Genomic DNA, 22,130 nt, shown 5'->3' on the forward strand with positions numbered 1-22,130 from the left:
TAAAGTCCTACATATGGACATTTTTAAGGGAAGGGATGATAAGCACAAAACTCAAAATATTAAGAGGAGGTAGAACAAATATAAAGAGAAAAGAAGGGTCAGGAATAAAATAGCTTAATCATACCAGTAAAACAAACTAGTGCTTGGTTTTTGGATATTCATTTATGTTTTTCATAATAATTATGTTACATAAATTATTTTTGTTATACCAAATATTATACAATTAATATATAATTCACATATCATAAAATTTATTTACTTATACATTCATAAGAATTGGAAATGTATTTCCACATTCTCTCAATTTTTTATAAGGGCAGTCAATACTATAGCTACTAAGACTTTCACCATGTTTTTGATCATTGATATGAGAATCTCTGCCTTTGAGACCAGAGAGAGAATCATTGATGAAGTTTATTAGAGGTAGTAATTCCCCAAATTTAAACTGAGTTTTATAAATTCTTAGAAACTTATTCCAGCTGTGAGGAAGCGTTACATAAGGATTGAGACCATAGCCAAATAATTTTTATTGAAATCCTAACTCTGCCACTTATTAGCTGAATGTCCTTGGAAATGTGATTTTCTTAAGGCTCAGTTTTCTCCTTTCTAACGTGGTTTACAATAGCTCCTCCCTCATTAGACTACTCTTAGGATGATAGGGAATAATGCATATAAATCTCTGAACACAGTTCCTAACTGTAGTCATGTTGACTAGATGTAAATATCAGTATTATCATTCCGTGAATCAATCTGTCATATGAGTTAGATACTTACTCTTCTATTTTGCCAAATTTCTAAAGAGAAGGAAGGCAAAGTTGTAATGTTTTAATTTTTTTTTCAGTTAACTCTACTTGACAAGGTGGAAATATTGATATGATTCTATAAATATGTTAATTTAGGTGACTCAAAATATCACAAATTAAAAAAATATTTACAGTCACCTTATGACACCAAGCTTCTTAATGAGTCTGTGGTACCAGTGACAACATGGCAGGGTACCATTGAGGAAACGTCTGGGGCATCCTGAAAGACAGCAGGTATAGGCTTAATTTTCTTCTGAGATCAAAAAACTGAACCTGAATCACATCCATTAAACTGATTCTTTCTTGGTAATAAAGTGTTAGCAATGGGAAGCATCCTAGGGAAGAAAATATGTGGAGCGATCAGAGAGATCAAGGAAAGAAATATACCACTCATCACACAAAACATACATAAGCCCATACTGAGGAATATAAACTGCTGAAAAGAATGACTAAACAGGGGAGAATAAACAAATTAGCCATGCAGAAGTCCAAATAATTTGGAAAGAAATGCCTCATGGAGGTGGAGTAAAACTCTCCACTGCATAAGTATAGACTATAGTTAGTTCTTTCCAAATAGCACAGTATGGAAAGAGATAAAATAAGCAATTTTAAAGAGAATCTGACAAATACACCCTCAACTAGGAGATCAAAATCAGCATCAGTCTGTCATGGTGCTAATATGTATCCTTGATATACTGTGATCAAAATGGCACATTACCTCTGTCATCTTCCTCCTCAAAACCCATAACCCAAGTCAAACTATAAGAAAGATGCCACATACCCTTTTTGAGAGACAATCTACAAAATGCCTGACCAGTGTACCTTGAAACTGTCCAACTCATCAAAATCAAGGAAAGTTTGACTTAATAATATAATTGTTATTGGTGTCCTAGATGGGGGCTTGGAACAGAAGACTTACATTAGGTCAAAACTAAGGAAATCTAAAACTATTGACTGTGGTTAACAAGCAAGTGTAGATACTACTCCATTAATTTTGACAAGTCTACCATAATAATGTAAAAACAAGAATAAGGGAATCTGGGTATAGGCAGTGTCTCAATTTCCCTAAATATTTCAAACCATTTTCACATTTTAAAGTTTATATGAGAAATCAGTGTAAGTGCTAAGTTTATGGTATGGGCATTAAGTACTGTGTCCAAAGGAAGGATAATATCTTTTCAGCTGGCAGTTTTGGCAAAGGTTACTTGGTGGTGGTAGGGACTAAATTCAACCCTGAAATAGGAAAACAAGAAGTGGCTGATTTTCATTGGCAAATTTTTGAATTTCAGGAGAATTTTAAGCCAAGAAAATCCATTATTTTTTTCATGGTAACATCTTCAATAAAAGCAAGGAATTTCAAGGTGTTGCTTTTCTGTCCCAACTATATATTAACACACTGTTAAAATATGCTAATAAAATAGAAAAGGTAAGGCTGGGGATGTGGCTCAAGTGGTAGTGCACTTGCCTGGCATGCATGCAGCCCGGGTTTAATCCTCAGCACCACATACAAAGCAAAGATGTGTCTGCGGAAAACTAAAAAATAAATATTAAAAAAATTCTCTCTCTCTCTCTCTTAAAAAAATAGAAAGGGTACTTATTTGGCATTATCCTAATAACAAATCTTTCAGGCTAAAAAATGAGTGATTATTATTGTGAGTAAATACTAGCTGGACAATTCAGACAACATCAAGATTCTGAAAGTTTTCAAATCTTTCCTCTGCCTGAATTGTAATGTAAGAAAATACAGCAACGATAGCACTTATTTGCTTGTTGATAGCATCTAACTAACATACTTATTTCTCCAAAAACACTTATTAATCAACTAGTATACATCAGACATATAGTTTTATACAATTAATAAAGAATGGGAGTCTTTTACAAGCTAATGCTCTAATGTTCTTGTCAGGTAAGGACATAGTGAGACAGGAGCCAGTATGTCAGATACTTTTTGCCTTATAATTAGTTTGAATCTGAATATCTCCACATCAATAAAAATATGCTAGTATTGTTCTGACAATAAAATTTGCACCATTCTGTCCATTCCTGAACACTGAGCTGTCCAATATGACGTTGTCTTTTTTTATGTATATCTGCATGAGGGTGGAATACACACACACACACACACACACACACACACACACAAAGATTGTGTAATCTACTTGACTAGAGCAAATAATATGTTTTGTCTATTTAAAAGTATGTTTGGATTTACATAGTTTATCATTTGAGACTAAGGATCAAGAGAGAGAGCATCTCTCCCTTCTCTAGGGTTTTTGTATCTCTGACCACTACCTTGCTAGGGTTTTGTCCAGGAGGGAGCTACTGATGTCCTTAATGCCAGCTGGTGGCATTCTGCTATTAGGAGAGAGAAAAAACAAAATTACCTCTTCCTGCTGGGGTTGCTATAGTGACTGTGGTACCTGACATTTCCATCTCCCACCTAATAGATGGTATGTAGGTTTTCTGAGAGTTCAAATTTAGTCTTCATGGTAGCATATTTCACATTTCAGTTTGCTTCATTTATTGTAAACTTTTCAGTGTCTATAAGGCAAATAACCTTTCTTACCTTCACTTCTCAAAAAGTAAGGTGTTAGACTCAGCAACATCCATCATCAAAATATCAAGAGATTAATGTTGTCAATCTCTATTCAATCTAGAGGCTTATCACAGTGCCAGTCATTAATGTGATTTGATTAACTTTGGGGAACCAAACTGGGAATGAGAAAAAGGAAATAAATTAAAAATAAAACCTGAGGATTTTCAAATTTTATACTCTTTTCTTTAGAAATTTTGTTTATTCTTTTATAAATATAATCAAAACTAAAAAAAAATTAAAAGAATTCTCAGTGTGTTTTGACATGTACTGACATCAAGAAAAGAATGAATTCACAGTAGCTAGATCAATAACTCTGGATAAAGGTGTACATATATGGACACAGTGAAAATTATTACCAGCTATTCCTTGAAAAGTTTTTCTCACTGTATAAGAAAATCACCAGTGATTATGTAAAAAACAGTACAAAGTCTGGCTATAATTCTAATGCTATGATGACTCAATAACCCAATGTCAAAATGTGGAGAAGCTTATATAAAATAAGCAATGTGGTGTTGGGTTTAGAAACAGCTGAATTTTACTTCAGGAAGCAGAGTAGCCTGCTTATCAAAAAAGGAAGACCTGTACCTTTCTCAAGGCATGATTCAGAATGTCCATACTGCATTCAGAATCAACAGTCAGCTTCTCTAACATGCCAAGAGTTTACAATAGTTTTTAGCTGGGATCTCCTATAGACATATAAGGTGAAAAACAGGTGAGCTAGGATCCTGAGCACACTGCACCTGAATTTCATAATTCCAGTGAATAAGCTGCACTGAATATTATAAACCCTTTATGATCTATACATTCAGCTCCTTTGGTTTTTGTATTTTATTATTTACTTATTTATTAATTGGTAAGGGTAATTGAAGCCGAGGGCACTCAATTGCTGAACATCCCCAAAGCTTTTTACTTTTATTCAGCTCCTCTTTTGACTTAAACAGTTTACCTTATTTTGTCTTCAATAAAGGCATCACATATATGATATTGTAGAAAAGTCAAAACAAAATACTTTCTATAATAAAGAGGGCAGAAAGAGGGAATCAATATAAAGATTTAAAAAGAAATCATATGACAAAATAAGATGAACTGTAATGATAATAATCTATTAAGATCCAGACTCTCAATTTATTAACAATTTTATGTGCAATTTATATATATAGATGCAAAAGGAACATTACAAAATAAGGGAAAATATATGCTGACCATAATTATGGCAGATATGACTACTAGTAACATTAGACAAGATACAAACAGAGCACATACATTCACTGAGTTCTCATTATGAGTTATGTGTCCTTTGAGATTCTGGGATATAGCACTGTGTGCATTTTATATAGTTGTGGGCAACAAATATCTATTTAATAAAAATACATGAATTAAAAAAAACCAGAACCCCTGTTTAGTAAACATCCTAAGTATGAGATATAAAGATGAACATGCTACGACTTCATATAAAATGATAATAACTAATGTTTATTAAGAGCTAAGGCCAATCATAAGCATTTCCCATTTTATAATCATTTTGAGGTAGAGATGAGGAGGAGGAGAAAGGTTATATAGAAAAGGAAACTAAGGCTTGTTCAGGGTCACATGAGTAATAAGTAGAAGAGACAGAATTTTGACCTTTATCTTTTAAAATATCCTATCCCTCTAAAATGACTATAACAGGCAACATAAAATAATCATTAACTCTGTAGTAGAACACTGTTTTATTCAGCTTTTCTATTCCTCATAATTTCAGTGTATCAGACCAGGGCCCTCTCCCTGGCCTGCAAGCCAGGGGTTTTCTTTTGTACATTTGTGAGTGCTTGAGAAATTAAAAAGAAACACTTTATGATGTAAAAATTATATGACCATATGGACATAATATCCTCATCTTTCCTTTTGGCTTGCAAAGCTTCAAATATGCACTCTCTGACCTTTAACAGAAAATATCTGGCTAACCTTGAACTAGACTGTGATGCCCCTCAGCAACGTGAGCGATGCACAGGCCATACTGATGTAAAAAAAAATGTACCCTTAGAAAATAGATACAGCCCAGCATAATTTCTGAGAACTATTTTCTTGCACTTCAGTGCAAAGAGCTGAAGCAACTAGAAAACAGAAGCAAAAATTAAAATGTTACTAATATGTTGGACTGAGTTCAATGTAAAAACAAATTTCATCCTCAAGAATTTCTTCACACAATTGATGAAAATTCCACAAGTTTAATCCATTTTGAATAAATTATTGAAACATGTTTTTTGTCTTTTTAAAATTTCTCTAGTTTCATGTACTTAAACCATGTAGAAAGGGAATATAACATTTGAGATATACACAATTCAATTTGTAACAACTGCTTTAGTGTGTATTTATTCATTCATTTATTCACCAACCTATTATTTAATACCTTGTGAATGACCTGATTTCCGAACTTACATTATTTCATGTTCTTATTTTCTCACAATTGATATGCAGCACAATATATACTTTGCTGTACACAATAAGTAGAATTTTCCCTAAATTTTGCATTTTATCCATTATGTATTAGTTCAGCCTAAACAAATATTTTTTAAAAGTTATGGAGAAAACTGAATGAAAATAAACAACTGGTCCAAGGACAGAGGGATATTTGCTCTAAGCCACCACATGGTGTTTTTGGCAGAGATGCAAGAAAGGTTGAAAATTGATCATTAGTCACCTGGGTTATGAAATAAAGCAGGTTTATAAGACTTTTTAATTAAACAAAGTGTAAATTATTTAAATGGAAAGTGTTGTGTTTATAAATTTTATAATATAAAATGCAAATCTTCATTTTGTGATTTAACTGTACAATAGCAAATATGCTAAGGAATATAGAAAACAAACCATTGACATTTTAACACCATTATTTGAGGTCCAGGACTATTCTAAGTGCACTGAAATATAGGAGTCAAACAAATTTAGATGAGCAAAACACTCAAGTACATATTAGCAATGATGAACAATATTATTATAACTAAATTAAAAATCAAAAGATACCATTGAAGACATCCTCATACAATTTGAGAATGGGTTTGATTTACAAGGGAAAATCCTATAGTATTACTGAAATATGCACTACTCAAATGGAAAACTATAATTTTATATTCACAACCAAAGAAACTGTCTTAAAAATCTACTCACCAGTGATTTTTTTTTTATTAGATACATGATAAAGAAATAATAGTGTTGTCTAGAGGAGCTATTCTATATAGGGGACACTGGAGGTTAAAATTGCCAGGAAGAGTAGAAACATTTATAGCAGAAAGGAGTTCCTAAAAGACAGTGTGGTGATTGCCTTCTTCCTTGGTCAGCACAACACTGCTATCTATGAAAGCATGCTCATTTCCCAGAAAGTTGTATGGTTTACATGGTATATATTAATGGAGTACCATGTAATGTTCAGTATAAGTATATGTAGTGTAAATTGCATAATGTTTAAATCAGGTTAGATATATTTATCTCCTCAAACATTTATTTGTGGAGAAAACTTTGAAAATTCTGTCTTCTACCTTTGGAAATGTGTAGTACATTATTGTTGATCCTCACCATACTGTACAATAGTACCTCAGAGATTTGCTCCTGTATAACTCAGTCCCCATTATTCAACCTTTCCCCATCATTTCCACTCTAGCCACCAGTTTACTTGCAACTTTTATGATAATAATATTTTTAGATTCCACATATTAGCTGTCTTTCTGAGTCTGACTTATTTCAATTATGATCCCCAATTACATCTGTTGTCACAAATTACATGATTTCATTTTTTATGGATGAATCCATTCATCCGTGGATGGATGCTTCTATTGTTTCCATTTCTTGGATGAAGTGAGAAGTACTGCAATGAACATGGGAGTGCAGATGTCTCTTCAACACACTGATTTCATTCCCTCTGGTTATATTCCTAGTAGTGAGATTTATGGTTTACATGGTAATTCTATGTGTAATTTTTTGAGGAACCACCATACTGTCTTCGTGATAATAGTAATAATTTACATTCCTACCAACAGTGTGCAAGGTTTCCCTTTTTATTCACATACTTGCCATCACTTGTTATCTTTGTCTCTTGGAGAGGAGCCATCCTTACTGGAGTGAGGTGCTAGTTTATTTTGGTTTTGGTTTTCATTTCCCTGCTGATTAGTGATGTTGAGCATCTTTTTCATGTACCTGTGACTATTTGTATGTTTTCTTTTAAGAAATGTCTGTTTTGACCTATTGCCCATTTTTAAAATTAGGTTATACTTTGTTGTTGTTGAGTTTTTGGAGTTCCTAATAAATTTTAGACATCAACTCCTTGTCAGATGTATACTTGGCAAGTATTTACTACCATTCTGTAGGTTGTCTTTCACTCTGTTAAAGGATTTTTTTTTTTTTGGTTTTCTTAGAATCATTTTAATATGATGTATTTCCATTTGTGTATTTTTGCTTTGGTTTTCTGTGCTTTGGGGCTTATCCATAATATTTCCCATATGTTTCCTCCTGGAAGTTTCGTAGATTCAGGCATTACATTCAAGTCTTTCGAGTTTATCTTTGTAACTGGTAAGTGATAGAAATCTAACCGCATTCTTCTGCACGTTGATGTCCAAATTTCCCTGCACATTTATTGAAAAGACCATCCTTCCTCCAATGTGTGTTTTTAGCTCCTTTATTGAAATCAATTTGCTGTAGATGAAAATCAGTTTACTTTCTAGGCTCTCTATTCTGCTCCATTAGTCTATGTGTTTATACCAATACCATGCTGTTGTGATTACTACAGCTTTGTATTGTGGTTTTTAAATTTTTTATTAGTGCATTCTAGATATACACAATATTGGTGTTCATTATGACATAATTCTAAAAGCATGGAATATCATTTAATCTGATTCAGTCCCCACTCCTTACCTTTTCCTCCCCTCTTCCCTCCCACTGTTTCCCTTCCTCTACTCTTATTATCTTTCTTCTAGTTACTTGTGATTTTTTTAAATAGTACATTATAGATTTTGAAGTCAGAGCAATGCCTTCTGCTTTAATCAAAATAATTTAGGCTATTTACTTTGTTATTTTTTTATATGTGTGAGTGGGGAGTTCTATATAAATTTTAGGATTATTTTATCTACTTGAATATCTACTTCTATAAAGAATGCCGTTTATATTTTGATAGAAATTGCATTGACTCTGTAAATTTCTTTGGGTAGTTTTGGATATTTTAACAATATGAATTCTATCTGTCAACATGGGATGTCTTTTCTAATTTTTGTGTCTTCTTCATTTTATTTTACTTCATCAATGATTTAATTTTAGAATTTTTTTTTATCTCTGGTTAAATTTATTTCTACATTTTATTGTGGCTATTGTAAATGAGATTTCCTTCTTGAATTCTGTTTTATTTTATTTTGTTTTATTTTATTTGAATTCTGTTTTAGATCATTTGTTTCTGGCTTATAACAAGTCTGCTCATTTTTGTGTGTAGGTTTAATATTCTGTAATTTTGCTGAATTCATTTATTCTAAATTTAACTTATTTTCCAATTTGGATGCCTTTTATTTGTTTATCTTACTTAATTGCTCTGGGTAGCACTTCTATTTCTATGTTGGAATATATTGAAAATTGGGTATCTTTCACTTGTATCAGATCTTAGAAAATATTCAAAAATATTCAGCTTTCCTCCATTCATCATAGTGTTATGTTAACTTTTTATGAGTGGTTTTTATTATGTGGAGGCATGTTCTTTATGTTCCTAATTAGTTCAGCATTTTATCATGCAGAGACATTGAATTTTATCAAGTGGTTTTTGCAGCAGTTAAGATGACCATGAGGTTTTGTCTTTATTCTATTAATGTGGTGTATCAAAGTTTATTGATTTGCAAATATTGGACTATCATTGAATCTCTCCCATGAATCCCACCAGATCATGTTATATAATTTTTTAATGGGCTGTTGGATGTAATTTTCTAGTATTTTTCTTGACGATATAGCTTGTATTTTTATCTTTGTTGTATTCTTATTTGGTTTTGCTTTCAAAGTAATTATGGCTTCATACAGTGTATGTTGAGAGCCACAGCCAAAGGGGCCCCAGCAAACTTCCAGCTGCCAGCAAACTTCCAGTTGCCAGCTGATGATTGGCTCACAGCGGCCCCAGCAACATGTAGCTGATTGGCTCCTCCACGGAGCTGCTCATTGGGGGACTTCTTTAGCTCCGCCCACACAACCCAGCCAATCGGCCTCAAGAGCAGGAGGATTGTGGGAGGTGGAGAGGCTGGTGTGTGGGTGAGAGGCTTGTGGGAGCCGGTGGTGGCAGTTGGGCTCTGAGGGTTTTTTCCTGAGGAGCTGTTTTGTTTGGCGTTTGTAGTTCTAAAAATAAAGTTAGTTTCTTTTGACAAGTGGCTCCTGAATTGTGCTCAGCCAGACTGTGGCATTTGGTGGCTCACACGGGGAGTGAATGAGGGTAAGTAAACTGCTCGCCCCTGAGGGCAGGGCAAGAGAATGGGTAGCCATTTTAAGATTCCTCTTTTGTTTTGCTTCACTTTTTTTTTAAGTTGCCTGTCCCTGGAGATGAGTGAGATGGAAGAAAAACCGCTCACATCTGAGGAAAAAATATTTCCATCTGAGGAACAGATAGGAAGAAAGGTTATAATGATTTTTTGTTGTTCCATTTTTATTTCATTCTATCTCGGTTTTGTTTGGTGTTATCTTATTGGGTTGTATTATAGTAGAAATATGGGATCAGAAATTAGTAAAAAACAAACCGAAAGAGTGTTAAGTAAATTGTTAGAGGAAGGAGGCATCCCAGTAAAATCAAGAGCAGTCAGGGCATACGTTGATACAATACAAAAATGTAGCCCATGGCTTTTGAGTTGTTGTTGAATATATCACAGTGGGACCATCATGGTGAAGATTTAAAAAGAATAGAAAAGAAAAGCCCAGGGACTCTGCCAGTTGGCACATTGCCATTGTGGACGTTGGTATCTTGTTTGCTTAGTCCAAAGCCTTCAATTCAGACAAAGGTAGAGACTAATAACACCTTTCTATCAGAAAGCTTAAGTGTCCAACTAACAGCACCACCTCTACAGGAGGCTGCTACTAACAGCATTCTATCACCAGAGGGCATAAGTGTCCAATCAACAGCACCACCTCCATATGCTAGGAGGCTCCCAACCCCCGCAGTTGATAGCTGGAATCCTGAGACAGGATCTCAAGTATTAACATGCCCTGTATTTGAGGTAGGAGGGCAGCGAATTTACCAGGGTTTAAATTTCAAAACAGTGAAGAAGCTAAAAGAGGCTGTAACAACCTATGGTCCTCAAGCACCCTTCACTGTAAGCTTGGTCGAATCCATTACCAACTTAAGCATGACGCCAGCAGATTGGGCTAATATGTGTAAAGCTGTGCTAAATGGAGGACAATACCTGTTATGGAAGGTTGCCAATGAGGAATTTTGCAAGGAGACGGCTAGGCAAAATGCAGCAGCTGGTTATCCTCAGAGAAACCTAGATATGTTGTTAGGAAAGGGACCTTATGAGGATCAGCAGCAACAAATTGCATATGATCCTGGTGTATTCGCACAAATTGCTGCAGAGGCGGTTAGGGCATGGAAGACTTTACAAGGACATGGAGGTTTACAAGGTCAATTATCTAAGGTAATACAAGGAGCTAATGAACCTTACGCTGAATTTGTAGATAGGCTTATTCAAACAGCTACCAGAGTTTTTGGGAATACAGAACAAGCAATGCCATTAATAAAACAACTGGCTTATGACCAAGCGAATCGTTGGTGCAGAGTTATCATTAGACCATGGAAACATGAAGATTTAAACACATATATTAAATTATGTAGAGACATTAATGAACAAGAGCAAGTCATGGCAGCTGCAGTAAAATAGGCTTTAGATGCCAGAGACATTAATGAAGAAGGGCAAATTGTGGCAGCTGCAGTAAAACAGGCTTTATGTACCAGGCCAAGAACATGCTACAATTGTCAACAAACAGGACATTTTAAAAGGAATTGCCCCATAGGAGGAGGGTTTAACAAAACTATGTATCAAAGGAGTAGAATACCGGGTATTTGCCCACGATGCCGTAGAGGGAGACATTGGGCTAATGAATGCCGTTCTCAAACCACCGTAGAGGGTACTCCATTACATTGGGCTAATGAATGCTGTTCTCAAACCACCATAGAGGGTACTCCATTATCAAAAAACGAACAAGGACAAGTTGTTTATCCACAATATCGTGGACAAAGGCATCGGGCTCCGTTGCCAAAAAATGGACAGGGGGCCCCAATGCTCTGGGGCCCCAAACCACAAATATATGGAGCACTGGAGGAACCCAGCAACCCCATCAGGGTAGTGACCAGGACACATTGTCCATCAGATCCCTCATCAGACAAACCAGAGGGAGCACAGGGTTGGACATCTGCGCCTCCGCCAGATCAGTACTAACTCCAGAGATGGGAGTTCAAATCATTCCCATAGGGGTAAAAGGACCTCTTCCCAAAGGAACAGTACACTTATTATTGGGACGCAGCTCTTCTACTCTAAAAGGACTTTTGATAAGTCCTGGGGTAATTGATCCCGATTATGAAGGTGAAATAAAAATTATAGCCAGTTCTCCAAAGGGTATATCAGTAATTTCACCAGGAGATAGAATAGCACAGTTACTAATAATACCAAGCCTACATGATAAATTTTCCAGTCATGCTGTAGAAAGAGGTTCCAAGGGATTAGGCTCCACAGGTGTAGATTGGGCTATGCTTTCTTTAAATTTAGATTCTCGCCCCATGCTAAAACTAAATATTCAAGGACATGAATTTAATGGGCTACTGGATACAGGTGCAGACCTTAGCATCATCTCTCGTCAAGAATGGCCAAAACATTGGCCATTACAACAAGCTACTCAAACGCTTCGAGGCCTAGGAGTGGCGACTAATCCCAATAGAAGTGCAATGGTATTAGATTGGAAGGATCCTGAAGGATGTGAAGGAACTATACAGCCATATGTATTGGATCATCTTCCTGTAAATTTATGGGGACGAGATGTCCTAGATCAATTAGGTTTGACATTAACAAATAACATCAATCAAAATGCACCCACTATTATGGCTAGACAAGGTTTTAGGAAAGGAAAAAGATTAGAAAAACAAGAACAAGGTATAGCAGCACCAATACAAATAGATCAAGGAACAGACAGACATGGATTGGATTTTCACAAAGGGCCACTGAGACAATAAAAATTACATGGAAATCAGAAAGACCAGTATGGGTTCCTCAGTGGCCCTTGACTAAAGAAAAGATATAAGTAGCCCATGATCTGGTCAAACAACAATTAGTGGAAGGACATATACAACCTTCTGTATCTCCCCATAATACTCCCATTTTTGTCATCAAAAAGAAATCTGGTAAATGGAGATTATTGCAAGATTTCAGAGCCATTAATAATGAAATGGTCATTATGGGACCTGCTCAATCGGGGATTCCTCAATTGTCTGCTTTGCCAAAAACTTGGTATGTTTTAGTTATAGATATTAAAGATTATTTTTTTTCAATTCCAATTCATCCTGAGGATAGTCCATGTTTTGCATTTACTATCCCTGCACTGAATCATGAAGGTCCTGATCAGAGATATGAATGGAAAGTACTCCCTCAAGGGATGGCTAACAGCCCAACTATGTGTCAAATTTATGTTAACAAAGTAATCCAGCCACTTAGAAATCAAAATCCTGAACTACAAATATTTCACTATATGGATGATGTATTATTAGCACACAAAGCTAAAAACACATTGCTAGAATGTTATGCCACACTTACAAACTTATTAAAAAATTATAATATAGAGATAGCAATAAAGTACAATTAAATTTTCCAATTAATTATTTAGGAGTTCTATTACCCTTAACCATGGTCCGTCCACCAAAAATTCAAATACGAGTAGATCAACTCAAATCACTTAATGACTTTCAAAAGTTATTAGGAGACATAAATTGGATAAGGCCTTATCTAGGTATTCCAACAGGAGAATTGGGACCTTTATTTGATATCCTAAAAGGTCCATCAGATCCAAATTCACCCCGAATGTTAATGCCTGAAGCAAGAAAGGCATTAAAAATCATTGAAACATATATGCAAAATATGCATTTGGATAGAATTGATATAAGTTTGCCTTTATTATTTATTGTACTACCAACAAAAAATATTCTTACAGGAGTATTTTGGCAAGAAGGTCCATTATTATGGATACATTTATCTTATTCTCCTAACACTATTCTTATTAGGTATCCTGAGACAGTAGGACAATTAATACTCAAAGGAATAAAAACAGCAAAGGGAGTATTTGGAATTTCTCCCAATAAAATTATTACTCCATATACTATGAATCAAATTGATGAATTAGCTAATGAGTTAAATACTTGGGCAATAATCATGTGCAAATCTAATATTTCACTTGATAACCACTTACCATCTAATACTTTATTGTCTTTTTGGTCATTGCATCCCGTAATTTTTCCAAAAATGACAAGAAAAACCCCTATCATGAATGCTCCAAATATATTCACTGATGGGTCAAATAATGGTACAGCAGCAATAGTTACACCTGATCAAACTTTTACATTTTTAGTACCCAAACAATCAGCTCAAAAGGTAGAGCTTAATGCAGTATTACAAGCTTTTGTGATGTTTACAGATTCTGTATTTAATTTATTTTCTGATAGTCAGTATATAGTTAATGCTATAGTATCCGTTGAAGATGCTGGTAAGATTTCCCCTTCCTCTACTGTTTTCTCTTTGCTTTCCACTATACAAAGTCTAATCTGGGACAGAAAAGATCCATTCTTTATAGGACATATCAGGGCACATACAGGATTGCCTGGAGCCCTTAGTTTGGGCAATGATTTAGCAGATAAAACTATACATGACATACATATTTTCTCTACACTAGAAGAAGCTATAAATTTTCATAAAAGGTTCCACGTCAATGCTAATACTTTACAAAAGCGTTTTAAAATAACTAAGGAACAAGATAGACGAATAATAAAACAATGTCAAAATTGTGTGACCTTTTTACCACAAGTTAATCTTGGAGTCAATCCTAGAGGATTGATACCTAACCATATTTGGCAGATGGACATCACACACTTGCCAGAATTTGGAAAATTAAAATATTTACATGTTACAATTGATTCTTCTTCTGGATTTTTGATGGGCTCCCTTCATGCCGGAGAAAAAAACTAAAGATGTTATAGCTCATTGCTTACAAAATTTTGCCACTGTGGGCATTCCAAAACAGTTAAAAACAGATAATGCCCCTGGTTATACTTCTACCTCTTTTAAACAATTTTTTAATGGGCTGTTGGATGTAATTTTCTAGTATTTTTCTTGACGATATGGCTTGTATTTTTATCTTTGTTGTATTCTCATTTGGTTTTGCTTTCAAAGTAATTATGGCTTCATACAGTGTATTTGATAGAATTTCTTATTTTGTATTTTTAAAATAGATTAAGGAAAATTGGTATTAGCTCTTCTTTAAATGTTTGGTAGAATTTTTATCTATAATTTTGTTTTTAATTATCTTAAGTGTTATAGTCACAAAATTTACAAATGTGTGCTGATGGCACATATTCTTTACTTTAATCCTGCCATCTAATGAGGTGGCAAAACTCACCACTTCCAATTGCACCCACACAGTTATTCCACAGTTTTTTGTGTTCTTAAATAGCTGTTTAAATTCTATTCTGAATTATTACTTAGTGTGACTTAGACTTTACTTTTTAATTCTTTATTTTCTAATTTGGTATTTTATTATACTGACTTTTAAAAATATCGGAATTTATATATCTACTATAAAATGTGAGAAGTATTAAATATCCTTAATATTATACATAAACCATATTGAAATGCCTTTTAATAAGGAAAAGCCAGTGTTTTAGATATACAAATTCCAATTAAATTGGCATGGTCAACAAAAATGTATAGGAGTCACTGCTTCCTTACCTTCAACCATTGTCTTCAATAGGCGAATGACCAGAAATTCAAAAGTGTGAATTTTGCTCAGTGTTGAGACAGTAGAGGGATTTTCCCCTGTATTAAAACATATTCACATACCCAATTATGTTAACCTAACTACAAAACCAGCTTTCAGATGACAGTCACCATTTTTGTGAAAAGTTGAACATTACTAATAAAGTCCATCCATATCTTTAGAAAGGGAAAACAGTGATAATATTTACTGATCTGGGATTACTACCAATTTTTTTACTTTTTAAAAAGATCGCATTCATTTAATTACAAACCAATTTTACTTAATTTAGGGCTACCCAGGAAAAATATTCTGTTAGCCATTCATGATTTAAATTCTGGTGTATTATAGCATTTAAATCATGGTCCACACAAAAAGACCAAGAGACATTTCTATTTTGTAATAAATAAGGTGGTGACTGCTACTCATTATTTACTTTCTTGAGGTAAGCTATTAAGTCTGCCCTTTCTCCCTCCTTCTTAATGCCAGGAAAGATTAATTTTATTCCAGGGATGAACTTTTTGGGTTTTCTGATACTCTATAGTCCCAGGCCATGTCTTTGTTCTTATTGACATCAGTGTAAGAAAATACAACAGCCTGACTAGCTTCTGACCATGGAGACCTGCCCCCATTTTGTGCTTGTTTCCCTTTTCCATGGTGTGGCACCTTGCCTTGCTCAGCATCACATTTTAATTCACTGTTTCTTCACTAGGGCAAGGAAAGTTCCCACTCAGAAGTCAGATGTCCTGCTGGCTCATGCTTGGTAGAATTTAGTAGTGAAGCCATCTGGCTCCACCCTTTCCTTTAGTTGCAGACTTTTTACTATAGGTTAAATATTTTACTTGTTAGTCTGTTCACATTTTCTAATTCTTTATGTTTGAGTCTTAGCAAGTATGTATGTCTGAAAATTTATTCATTTCTTCTATATTACTGATAATCATCTCTGATCTTTCGTATTTCTTTGCTGCCATAAATACAACATATAAAATCATCTTTGAGCCAGTTGCATTGGCACATGCCTGTAATCTCAGCAGTTTGGGAAGCTAAGGAAGGAGGATAGAGGGTTCAAAACTAGCCTCAGCAACTTAGAGAGGTCCTAAGCAACTCACGGAGACCCTGTCTCTAAATAAAATACAACAAAAGGCTGGAGATGTGGCTCAGTGGTTAAGTGTCTCTGGTTCAATCCCTGATACCGAAAAAAAAAAAAAAATCATCCATGATTTTATTTCTTTGAGTGTTCTGTTCTTAGTATAGCTATAGGTTTGTCCATTTTCTTTATCCTTTTGAAAAAGTGGATAATTTTATCCTTTTGAAAAACTGGTTTTTTGTTTCATTGATCTTTTGTATTATCTTTTAATTTTCTATTTCATTTATTTTTGCTCTGATCTTTATTATTTCTTCTGCTAATTTTGGGTATAGTTTATTCTTGTTTTTCTAGTTCCTTGAGATACAGTGATAGTCTTTTGATATGAAATCTTCATAGTTTTTGGTATAAACATTAATTTTTCCAGAATTTCCTCTTAGTTCTGCCTTTGCTATAATCTGTAAGTTTTGCATATTGTCTCCATTTTCATTTGTTTCAATCTTTTATTTCTCCCTTAATTTTGTGATTTATTAGGTGTTCAAAATTAAATTGTTTAATTTGCATTTATTTATATAGTTTTCAAAATTTGTAATCAGTTTCTAACTATTGCATTTAGTCAGAAAAGATGCTCAATATAATTTCAATTTTTTAAAAATTATTGAGACTTGTTTTGTATTCTATTATATTGTCTGTCCTGGAGGATGTTCCAGGTGCTGATGAAAAAAATATGTATTCACCTACTGTTGGATGGAATGTTCTGTAAATGATTCTTTGGTCCATTTTATTTGAGGTGCATTTAACTCTGCATGATCTGTCCATTGCTGATAGTATGGGATTGAAATCCATGACTATTAGTGTATTAGAATTTATCTTTCCCTTTAGTTCTGCTAATACTTACTTTCTTTTTTTCTAAGAAATAAAATTTTTAATAATTGTATTTTTGTACAGTATAAATTCATTACATATGTCTGGTACATTCTGAAATTATAAAATCTTTTGATTTTGTTTGTATTTTTTTCTTACTTTTGGAAAGAGTAATATTTTTTACTTCATAAAACCAATGATTTCCATAATTTTAAGGGAATTTTCTAATTTAAATGCACCTTTAAAATTTTGAAGTAGTGTCAGAATAAAGAGTAGTTACAAAGAGTATAGAGTTCTATTTATATACCACTTGTTTACACTTTACAAATCACCATGATACGTGTCACAATCAAGAAGCTAACATCAATGCATTACTGTTAGGCAAACTCCAATTTTTATTTGAATTTAACTACATTTTCCTTAATGCCCTTTTTTCTGTTCCAGAAATCCATCCAAGATATGTTGCATTTATTTTTATGTCTTTTAGCTTTCATGCAACTGTGATAGATTCCATTTACCTTGTTTTTGATGACTTTGACGATTCTGAGGGATACTGTTTGGGTTATTTGGAGATAGCCTTTTAAATCAAATGTGTGTGATATTTTCCTCATGGCTAGACTGGGGGTTTGAGTTTGGGGGATGAATATCACAGAAATGACTTGCTATACTCAATATATAGAGTGAACATGCCATCAATATGACTTACATATGATTTGGTCTAATGAAATTAGCAATTAAAGATTTACATAGTGGAAAAGCACAATACATATATTTGGAAGTGCAAGGATAAATTGGATAGTATTTTTTTGAGTTGTGTTATTTTATTTTTTATTCAATTTTTTATTTATATGTGACAACGGAATGCATTACAATTCTTATTACACATAGAGCACAATTTTTTTTATCTCTAGTTGGATACAAAGTATATTCACCAATTTGTGTCTCATACATGTACTTTGGATAATAATGTCCATCATGTTCCACCAACATTTCTAACCCCATGCCTCCTCCCTTCCCCTCCCAACCCTCTGCCCTATCTAGAGTTCATCTATTCCTCCCATGCTCCCTCTCTCTACCCCACTATGAATTAGCATCCTTATATTAGAGAAAACATTCAGCATTTGTTTTTTTGGGATTGGCTAACTTCACTTAGCATTATCTTCTCTAACTCCATCCATTTACCTGCAAATTCCATGATGTTATTCTCTTTTATTGCTGAGTAATATTCCATTGTATATATATGCCACATTTTTTTTTATCCATTCATATTTTGAAGGGCATCTAGGTTGGTTCTACAGTTTAGCTATTGTGCTGCTATAAACATCGATGTGGTTGTGTTCCTGTACAATGATGTTTTTAAGTCCTTTATTGGGTGCATATATATTTAGCTTGTAGGAGGGTTGATGGAAGCATTCTCTTTGCAGACTGGTCTAATGCAGTTCCAGTGACTTAGTCATAGTACTGGAAGTAGGGGTATAAACTTTCTCTACTACTAGATTTCATCATGGTGGCATCTACTGGGTTTCAAGTCTCAGATGTGGACTTAATTCTCTCTCTGTTCTCCAATTGTGAAGAACCTTTCTCTCTTCTGGGATGCTAAGAGTTGGGATACAGTAATATAGGCAAATATTTCCTTCCTTTCTTCTTCATTACAGTTTTTCATTTCGCTATACTAATAACAAACAGTCTCTCACTTGATTTTCTTAGCTCTTGTGCATGAATAGTTTTCAATTTGATTTATCTATTGGGTGAGATACATGGAGGATTTTATTCTGCCACCATCTTGCTCCACCCACCTCATTCCTCTTATCTCCTGTAGTACACAGACTAGAGCCACAAATTAATACATAATGTGCATTAAAAACATTATATTTTTTAAAATACATATTGTCTCCCAGATGTCAAACACTGCATTACAGGGTATAAAATGCAATTTATGATGATTTTGAACATAAAGTCTCCTTATGTATAATGTAAAATTATGACATGTTTTCTCATTTGTAATAGAATATTCACCTTAGTGAAGTTTTTAAAAGTTCCTTTACTTTAGTCAAGTCATCATAAATCTACCGCAAAATGTAAACATTATAAACAAGTGGTTACAAATTCTTGTGCTGACAGCAGTTTTTCTCCTCTATCAAGTTGATTATCAAAATATAAACACAAAATCTAAAATCAATTTAATTTTCTGTTTGTTGTAGAAAATGGGTATTAGGAATAGCCTTTCATATATATGACTATACACACACACACACACACACACACACATATACACATACATGCACACTCTCTGTAATAGGTTCTGAACAAAAGATTAAAGTTAGTAGAATCACAGACTCTGAGTCAAAGTCATGGAATGTTGCATCTTGGAGATAATCTAGTCTAGGTGTGAAAAAAATGTCATCCTTTCCGCTAAATGTGGTTATACAACTTTCCTTCAACCCCTACAGTGTTTTGAAACCACATGTAAATGCTTTCAAGAGTAATATTTTCTTCAATTTTCCTTAGTTCCCACCATGATTGTTGTTAACCTCACGTTTGCAACTCCATAAACATGGGGGTTTCTTTCTCTTAAGCAACCCAAATCCCTGAAACACAAAGAAATAAACACAGAAGGTTAAGCTTTTGCCACAAGTTTGTAGCTAGCTAGCAAGAGAGTTAAGATTACTATTAATGTCTCATGACCCATAAGAGTTTTTTATGGCATGAATAATAATAAAGATAATATTGCTTTCCATTCATTATATTGTGTCATGTAACTTTATAACCGTTGTATGGACATTATTTCATTTATGTCTTTCAACAACTTTGAACTTGATTTTAATACCTTTATCTTATAGAGAAGGAAGCTAAGATTTGAAGGGCAAAGTAGCTTGTTTACAATTGCCACTGTGTTTATAATGGCACCTCTCAGCTGCCTCTCCTATTTATTATGTTAATTTGTATAGCATTGATCCCCAAATAGTACAGTTTGGTAATCTTTATTCTGTATGCTCAAAGTGTTTAGAAAATTATTTAGGATTATACTTGAAGTTAATGTGTTACATCTCTCTAAAATGTGGAGGCATAAAAAGAAATAATATTTTTAAGTGCTTGTTATAGGCAAGTTATATGGGGTAGGTTATTTATACACCATGTAATGTGTTCCAGTAAGCTGATAACATATTTATAATTATCTGGTCTTAGCTAGGAGGTAAAGCACAGTAAAGTAATATAATTTGCTCAAGGTGGCCCTGTGAGTAAATAGTAATATTAGAATTTGAACTGAGGTCTTTTGTCTCTAAAAGACCAGTGTTTTTTTTTTTTTTTTTTATGCCAGTGTTTTAAAATACAATTTCAAAATTCTCTGCCTAGTTACTAACTTAAGTACTTGACATTAAAATTAGCTATGCAAGTACAATATTTATGTTAATATAATGTCAGGCAAATTAATTAAATGGCTGCTTTTTAGAACTTTTATAACTTTTATTATTTGTAGTAATGGTCTTTAGAATTTGGTAGTGTCAACTGCAATGCATAAGGTATATCAATGAAACTATATTTAGGTATCAAAAAAAGTTCAAATTGTTTTCATTTAGAAACTGTAACATTTTTAGAATTATAAGACTCCAGATAATAAAAATATTCCTTTTACAAAAACTGGGATTATTGGGCTCGGGTTGTGGCTCAGAGGTAGAGCACTCATCTACCATTCGTGAAGCACTGGGTTTGATCCTCAGCACCATATAAAAATAAAATAAAGATATTGTATACACCTGTAACTAAAAAATAAAGATTTTTTAAAAATGAAATCATATACTTTCTAACTCAGCTACAGTTTGAAAGGGTATACAAACAACCTTTTTCCTATAAAAATAATTTAACTGAAGTGAAAATTTCTGCTCTGGAAAAGCCTTTTAGCACTTATATATTTCAGCATTATCTGTCAAAGTCAGTATTTCCTGGGAATTTTGGCTTTCATAGTACTATAATTTTGAAAAAAATTATAAGTGTAATATTTGGAATATATCTCAACACTTAGAAGTTCAAAACTAAAATTTTTCAAGTATAAATTAATAATAAAATATGCAATAGTTTCATGCATTCAATTCCTTATTGGACTGTTATTTACTGAGCATCTGGCATTACTCTAATCAGTGTCAAAACAAAGTGCGAGTTTTCAAGAAGATTAAATTGTAATGGAATATAGGAGACAATAAACTATTAATTCCTTGTTATATAATATGTCAGTGGGTGATGAGTATCATGGAAGACAAGTTATCATAATAAGGAGACCAGAGAGCTAGGGATGTAACTCATGTATGCATGTTGACAGTCAAGGGAGGTGTCCAAGCACAAATAAAATTTGGAAATCCTTCAGTGTGTGTATAATTTTTAAATATAAAGACTAGATAGAATAAACTTAAAAATGGTGTAAGTGGGAAAAAAAGTTCAAAGGACTAATTCGGGGTTCTATAATGCTTAGATATTGGGGAATTAAGGAGGAATAGAAGTTAAAGTAGGAGGAGTCAGGAGACTAGCCCAGCAGGTGTGGGTTCCTTGATCTGATCCCCAGCCAAGTAGAAAACAAGTAGAAAAAGAATAAGGAAAATAAAAATTGGGAGAAAAGAAAGGAAGAATAAAGTGATCAAGGAAATGCTTTCTGCAGTGGTGACATTCCAACAGAGACTGGCACATAGTTGGAGAGATCAGTGAAAATAATCAGTGAGAAGAGAATTCCAGGCAGAGAGAACAAATAAGCTTAAGGATCTGTGAATATTATAATCAACAAAAAATCTCCTTATAGATCTTGTAG

General features: G+C 33.7%; 1 protein-coding gene across 1 annotated transcript in view; it reads left to right on the plus strand.

Annotated features, from left to right (window-relative positions):
- The window catches only part of Cntn5 (contactin 5), a 663,533-nt gene that overhangs the window by 224,239 nt on the left and 417,164 nt on the right, over positions 1 to 22,130 (plus strand). The window lies entirely within an intron of this gene.

This window comes from Urocitellus parryii, chromosome 4 (assembly GCF_045843805.1).
Source record: "Urocitellus parryii isolate mUroPar1 chromosome 4, mUroPar1.hap1, whole genome shotgun sequence".
NCBI lineage: Eukaryota > Metazoa > Chordata > Mammalia > Rodentia > Sciuridae > Urocitellus > Urocitellus parryii.